Source organism: Onychostruthus taczanowskii, unplaced genomic scaffold (assembly GCF_017590055.1).
Source record: "Onychostruthus taczanowskii isolate IOZ18803 unplaced genomic scaffold, ASM1759005v1 scaffold25, whole genome shotgun sequence".
In the NCBI taxonomy this organism is placed as follows: domain Eukaryota; kingdom Metazoa; phylum Chordata; class Aves; order Passeriformes; family Passeridae; genus Onychostruthus; species Onychostruthus taczanowskii.
The window spans coordinates 4,178,831-4,186,313 of NW_024499796.1; positions in this window are offsets into that span (position 1 = coordinate 4,178,831).

A 7,483-nucleotide genomic window follows, 5' to 3' on the forward strand; every position below is an offset into this window, starting at 1 on the left:
CAGGGAATGTATTTCAGGTGCTGCACTGCTTTAATTGTTGGTTAAAAGAGGAAAAGTCCCCACAACTGAGCCACAAACTGTGCTGGTGTAAAAATTCTCTATTGACTTTGTTCAAAACACAAATAGCTCCTTCTGATAAAAATAGTTAAGACAAAAATTCCAGATGTAATGCAAAAATCAGGGGATGAAATTCTCAAACTGGATTATGTAGAAACTTCAAACTTGAAGAATAAGCGAGTTCATAATTATTGATTAAATTATTATTATTTGATGCTAATTTATTCTGTATTTCCTCCCAGAATGTACTGGGTTTGAAACATAAACTCAGTTAGTTAGCACAGAGCTTTTTTGTAAGCCCAAGGCCTGGGAGAATCTGTAAGTTCCATGACAGCCTCAGGGGACTCAGGAACCTGAGGAAGTTTTCTTAGGAAAAATCAGTGATGGTGTCAAGGGGCTGCTTTGTTCCTTGCCCATTGTTGTCTCTCAGTCACTACCAAGGGCTCCTGGGAGAGCCCTGTTGACAGCCCACCCCTGGGGTTTTGTGTCCCTGTCGTGTTCCAGTTGTGCTCCTCTTGGCCACCTGGACTCTCCCCATGCCAGAGGAGCAGCTCGTGCCACAGGCTGTCATTGCCAGGAACTGCAAATGTGCCATTCAGGACTCACCTCTGTGCAGCTGCTTCTGTAAAGGATAAAGCCCAGGGATTTTTTTTCCTGGATGACATTCCAGGGGAAGGGCAGAAGATCTCCAGCCCTCATCCAGCGCATCCCTGTGGCAGCAGCTCTCTGATCACAGAGAGAAACAGACACAACTTTCCCAGCATCATACTGGGAAAGGTTGTGAGAATCTCAGAGAGAAGAATGATAATTCTTATCTTCACTTGCTGTACCTGGTGCTGTGAACACGTGGAATGTGTTATGGAGATTTGTTTACCAAAAGGGTGGTTTCTTAATTTGCCAATGGTGATGGTGTTTTAATTAAAGGACCAATGAGGTCCACCTGTAATGAACTAGGGTATAAAAAGCAATGGGCTTCTTAATAAAGTGAATTAGCCTTCTGGGAATGCCTTGGGAGGCTGTGTCATGTATTACCTGGTCTTGACTCTTATGGTGACATATCCCAGTGCAAGGAGATGCCCAAAGAGCCTTCTCAGGATCCTGAGCTGCCCAAACTGCCCTGGCAGGTATAGCCACCCTCTGATGCCATACACAGCCTGTCCAGATCATCAACTCACATCCTTCCTAACGAGTTTTCCCAATATCCTTGCTCAGGGCTCCAGGCCATTCTGTGCTGGTGGTAAAAATTACAAGCACAGAATCTGACTTTTGTGTGTTACTCTCAGCTCACAATCACCAGCAGATTATTTAATTGCATGGGAAAATGTTCTCTTTAATCTTTTAGAATTAGTCATCTCTTCCTCAGTCATCTCTCTATATTTTTGGTTAGATAGACTGAAAATCTTAATATATCAGTGACATTTATAGCACATGTTAATATTATAAAACGTCAGAGCTCTATTTGCAGAAATGAATACTGATGTGATGGCAGTGTTTTATTATGTCAATGACTTCTATTATAAATATGATAAAACAGTGTAATCTTTTTTCTTTTTTTTTCCAAATAAAAAAAAAATAAAACCACCTAATAATTTATCCCAAGGTTACTGCTGTGCTACCTGGTTAATTTATTCAATAGCAATGCTAAAACAAATCCACCCTGCAATGGATTTTCACGTTGTGTGGTCATTTGATGGATGTTATCATTGACCTGAAGGTTTGTTTAGGATTAGAGCATGACAACATGCACAGGAGCAGGGCTCACACAGCAGCTTCCTGGGGACACAAAGCCAGCAGGTGAAACCTACTTTTAAGGGGATAATTAATCATTGCCAGAGAGTGAAAGGTGGCTGGATGTCACGGAATCTCCACTGCTCTCTCCAGGAGTGCTGAAATTGCCAGCCTCAATCCCACCTGCCCTGTCTGCAGATGAGGCTCCTGAGGGGGTTTCCTCCTCCTCTTGAAGTTCCCCTGGCCCTCAGGTTCATTCCCAGAGATCCAGAAGCTCTGGCTGGTGTATTGAATGAATCCATTGTATGGGCTCTGATCCTATCTTACTAATTAATCTTTATTATTACAGCTAGTATTTACTGTGGTAAGTTCAACTGGTCACAATTGGTAGTAGCACTTCCAGCCCCAAAAAGTGGCAAATTCACCAAAAATTAAGAGTTCATTATGAGGAAAATTATATTTTATGCAAAAGATGAGTAAATAAGGAGAGTTTCTATAAATTTCTGCTCTGTCTCTGTTTAAATTGCCTCACTTATCTTTGAAAATTGCAGGCCTGTAAGAATCATCTTTAAAAGCAATAAAATATTAATGTATTTAAAATACAAGATGGGAAAGCTTGATTTGATTCATACAAAGTAACATGACTCCAAGTACTGGGATTTTTCAGAATAAGAAGGAATATCATGGAATTCCCTCCAAAGTTAGAAGCAGCCACAATAAAGAAGAGGTATATCCATGGTCTCTGAGCTGAGACACAGCACAATGAGGGATCTGTTCCCTGGGGAGAAGCACAGGGAGGATGGAGATTGCAGCATTGAGGTGCTGTTGCTATGGTTAGTGGTGTGCAAGGCTTCAGGATTTATATTTCTTTTAATTTAAACTTTATTTTCCCCCCCTCCTCCCCCTCCTCTTCTGCCCCTGTGCAAAGGGAAACCCAAGATTCGAGTTCCTGTAAGGAAGACATCTGTTCTGGTCGATGGCTGGTCAGGAAGAGGCTCTTGAAAATGCCTGTCATGCAGTAGTAGATAATAAATCCAGAGGGAAATTTAATTAGTGGGTGTTTTTAATGGCAGGCGTCTCAAATGTCTGGTGAGACGCCCAGTCTGGTTTTTCAGAGCTCTCTGGCACTGAGACCTGGCAGAGTCACTGCTGGGAGGAGGTGGGCAGAGGGGTCTGTGGTGGGCACTGGATGAAAAGCTGAGGGGCCAAAGTGACATCTTCTTGAGATGGCACCAAACTGAACAGCTGTGGGAAAGGATTTTCTAAGGCTGATAGACCAATGAACACTTACAGTGTATTGTAATTAAGAAATAGTTGGCCTCTGATTTTAACAGCGTGAATTACAACTTCTGTATTATCTCACCCTTCACATAAGAGTAAAAATAGAATAAAAGTTTTTAAAACACTTCTCAGTTGCCCCATCTCTGGGTCAGAAAAGAGCTTAATCCAGCAAATAACAGCACTGGGCAGGGAAGCTCCTTCAGCTGCTCCTTGAATGAAAAATATCCCCAGAATATCCTCTGCTCAGCTCAGTAATGGGATCCTTTGTGGGAAGAGGATGCTGGTGCCCAGTCCAGAGAGCTCCCACAGGGGCAGGTGTGGAGTGACCATGCCTTGGACACTGCCAGGGGCACAGGGGGGGGCTGTGTCCAGGCTGTGCAGGACCCTCCTGCCCATGCCTGAAATGCTGCCTGACTCATCAGGCTCGTGGTGTCCTGTGGGTGGTGTTTGTGGAGGATCCCTGAGGATTCCAGCCCGAGGGAGCACAGCCAGAGAGGGCTTCTCCCTCCCTCAGGTAACTGCAGGCAGAACAGCAGCTCCAAAGGAAAATGCTGCAGCTCCACTTTTAAATGTTTCACTGGGCTCTTGAGGAGGTTCTCAGACATCTGCAAGGCTCTGAGGGATGCAGTGGTGAGCCCACTCATTCCCAGCACTGCCCAGCAGCAAGAGAATGCAAAGTTTCTTTTGGCTGCAAAGCTCATTTCATTATTTAATTTCTGTCATAAGCAGGGAGAGGGGATATAACCCTTCCTTCCTTGGATTGCAAATGGCTATGGGTAAACTCAAAGTAAGAAAGTAATGACAAGTTATTTATCCCTGGATGAAATGCCTTGATGAAGAAGCATAAATCATGGTTTATTCCAAATATTTCCAAATTAAACCTTTGGAAAAGCCTCATGTCCTTCCATTTCTCCTGCTCTCAAACAAGCTTGACACTGATCTGAATTGCTGACTTTCACAGGGGGTGTTTTATTGGCATTTAAAGTGGGATCTATAGAAACACCCTCTGTACAGCAGCCCTTTGCACTCAGGAGTTTGAATAAATCAAGAAATAAAACGGGAAACAAGGTCTCCTGAGGCATGTGTAGACTTTTAAGTCCCCAAACCCACTGTCACTTGGGCTGCTGAGATCTGCTTACATCTCTGGCTGCAGATGTGCTGCTGCTCTTGGAGCCCAGCTAAAACTAGCATTGGTGCACTCCAGTGGGAGAAAGGGAGAGAATCTATGCATATTTTTTTCTAGCTCTGTATCTATCAATAGATCTATGTATCTGTATATACCTGCCCAGATATCTAACCATGTGTTTCCCTGCATCCTCCTCTGGACTCTTGCCTGACTCCTGCCCTTTGGCAGGGGTGAAGTGCTCACCCACCCTGGTGCTCACCAGGGAATTCCAGCTGTGTCCTCCCTGGGGCTGGGGTTTGTTTACATCTCCCTTCCAAGTGAGGTTTTACACCTCCCATTTCCCCTAATCTCATGCTTCAGGAGCTGGCCACTGGGAGAGAGATCGTGTGAGGGAAGAAATTCCCTTATGTATGTGCTGGGATTTCAAAACACAGCACTGGAGAGCAGAGCTGAGCCTGAGGTCACCCAGGAGATGCCTTTAGTGAGCTCCAGAGAGAAAAGCGTGGCGTGATGGTGCATGTAATACCAGAAAACCAGTGGACCCTGAAGCAGAAGAGTGTCTGCAAGCTGGTGTTACTCTGGAATATAGAAAAGACTGAGTCTGGATGGCTAAAAGGGGAAGAGCTGTGAGGGGCAGCTCATGGAGGGAGGAGCATGGGCTGGAGGTGAAAGGCAGCCTGTGTGAGATAACAACATGGAAGAAAAGATAAAATGACAGAAAATAGAATTATTGGATGAAATGAGCAGTCAGAGGGAATCTCTGAAAGGCCTTAATGCAAAGGCAAAACTGCCAAATCCATCATGTTGGTGATAAACATGAATGGAGCAGGGAAGGAGTGGGGCATCTCAGGAACTGAGAGAAGGACTGGAATAGAGGATTTTGAAGGAAAAAAATCTTCACAGAGATGGTTGTGAAAACCAGAAACATTGGCCTGAGGCAGGGGAGAAGGATAAAGGATATAGGACCAAAGCATAGAGATGCAAGATTGATTTATGGAGAGAGGAGAGCCTGCAAGAGGAGGACAGCCAAGGGGAAACACTGGCAAGAATTCATTTGAGGGAGAAGTAATGCCTTGGACAGGGACAGCCTGCCAGATCTTGGTATTCTCTTCATTTTAGTTTGTCACTTTGCTGCAATTTCACCTCTATCTCCACAACCACCTTACTAAGCTCTTTAAGGATGGCTTGTTAAAAGGGGAAGAATAAAATGGAAAAAAAAAGGGAAAAAAAACCCCAAAACAATAACCACCCATTTTTTATCTCAACTGAAAGGGCAAGATGTGTTTTTTATTTGGGCTTGAAAGTACCTTTCAGAGCTCTGCTGGAATTTAATTTGTCTGCTCCTTCTCTGGACTCTCATTTGCTTCTCTCTGCTCCCTTGCTCGCAGTTTCTCCTAAGTGGAAGCAAAGCCAGTGATGGCCAGGTTGGAGTGAACTTTTAAACCCACAATTTCTGAGCACCTTCAGAAGGAAACAAATGGAAACTGCTCAGGCATAATTTAGGAAATGGCTGGAGATGGATGTGTGTTTGGACCTGAAACAAGAGCAGGGAGACCATGAACTTTGGTACAGCAGGAAGATTTTCTGCTGCTTTGAAAAAGCCAGGAGTGCTGGCTCAGGGATTAAAAAGGGTGTTAACAACATCTCCAGGTGTGTGATGGAGCCCAGGTGAAAGTGGCCTTCCCCTTCCTGGAGATGGGACCTGGGCAGCATGTGGCAATTAATGATGACAGCTTGATGAGCACATCTGGAATGGTGAGGCTGAGCTCCTGGATGGCACCAAATGGAAGTTTTGAATGCCACGAAACCAGCTGTGCAGTATTTTGTGTGGCACGAGAACAGCAGTGAGAAGGTCTGTGCCAATTTCCAATGTCAGGGTGTGCATGTGGAGGTGGACATGTGTGCTCTGAAGCTGGAAGGGCTGCAGTGCTCTCAAGCTCTCCATGCTTTCCCAGGGAGGATGTGGATGCTGAGAACTGCTCAGAGAAGAGAGATAAACTTTCCCAGATATTGCTCTGTGAAGTTTTGGGAAAGTTCAGAGACGGAATTGAAACAATTTGTAATCTTTGCAGCTGGTGTTGTTTTCTGGTAAGTTGTTTAAAAGAAAGGTGGTGTTCCTAATTAGCCAGTGGTGTGAGGGATGTTGATTGAGGTCCAGTCAGGTCCACCTGTATCCTAACGGTCTATAAAAACTGTGTGTGATTTTTAATAAGATTACATTTGCCTTCTGAAGACCTTGGAGTCTGTGTGGCTTCATTTAACCATCCTCAATACAATAGGACAAGAGGAAATTCCAGGTCTGATCTGATGTGAAAAGGAACTGGAAACACAATGTCCTTTGAAAAGATGAGCATCATTCCTGCTGTTCTTGTCCATGGAGATGGGGATCTGACAGAGAACTCTGCCTTATCCATGCCTTGCAGCAGGAATCGCAGCAGAGCAGCAGCATCTCTTTGCTTTGGGCTCGCTCAGCCTTTTCCTGGGGCTCCAGGGGTCTTGTTCCTATTAAGGTAATTGGCAAACGCATTGTTCAAATATTAGCAGTGGCAGCAGAGCCATTGTGTGGGACGAGTCAAGACAAGCAGTGCCCTTACTTCCAGCACTCAGAGCTGGGCACTGTTGCCAGGCCTGTCAGGTGCTGAATGTGATCCAGAAATGCTGTCCAGCTCAGAGGCTGTTTGAGCTGCTCCAATCTTAGCCATTATTAATTTGACTGGGGATAAAACTACATTCAAAGGCCACTTTCTGCAACTGAAAGCAAGTGAGGAAGCATTTATCTGATTCAGGTGTAGCGAGTGAGTGAGGCAGAGCTGTGTGGGAGCAGGGAGCTGGGCGGGAGGAGCCTTCCCATGTCCACATGTTTGCTGTATCCCATCTCCCCTGGCTCCAGCATGTCATCCCAGGAAGAGGTGAAGCAGGAGAGCTGCATAAAGCTGGGGAAGGGTTTGAATCAGCAGCTTCCCCAGCACAGGAAAATGCCCTGGTGGCTTTGCTGCTGCACCATGGTTGTGCAAGCACCAGTAAGGAGGGTCTACAGGTACTTTGTTGAGTAGTACTTCATGGGAAGTGTTTTTAGGAGTGAGCCAAATCCCACAATCCCGCTGAAATCAATGGCATTTTATGCCAGGTATGAACAGGGTCAATATTTTTATGATGATGCCTTCACTGATATACTGTTTGCCTTAAAAAAATTGAATGAAAGTGATCATAAAACTCAGGTTATGCTTAAGCGTCCAGACATGTGAATAATGCAGTTCCTATATGACAATAAAAAGGATGGAAGGAAGATCT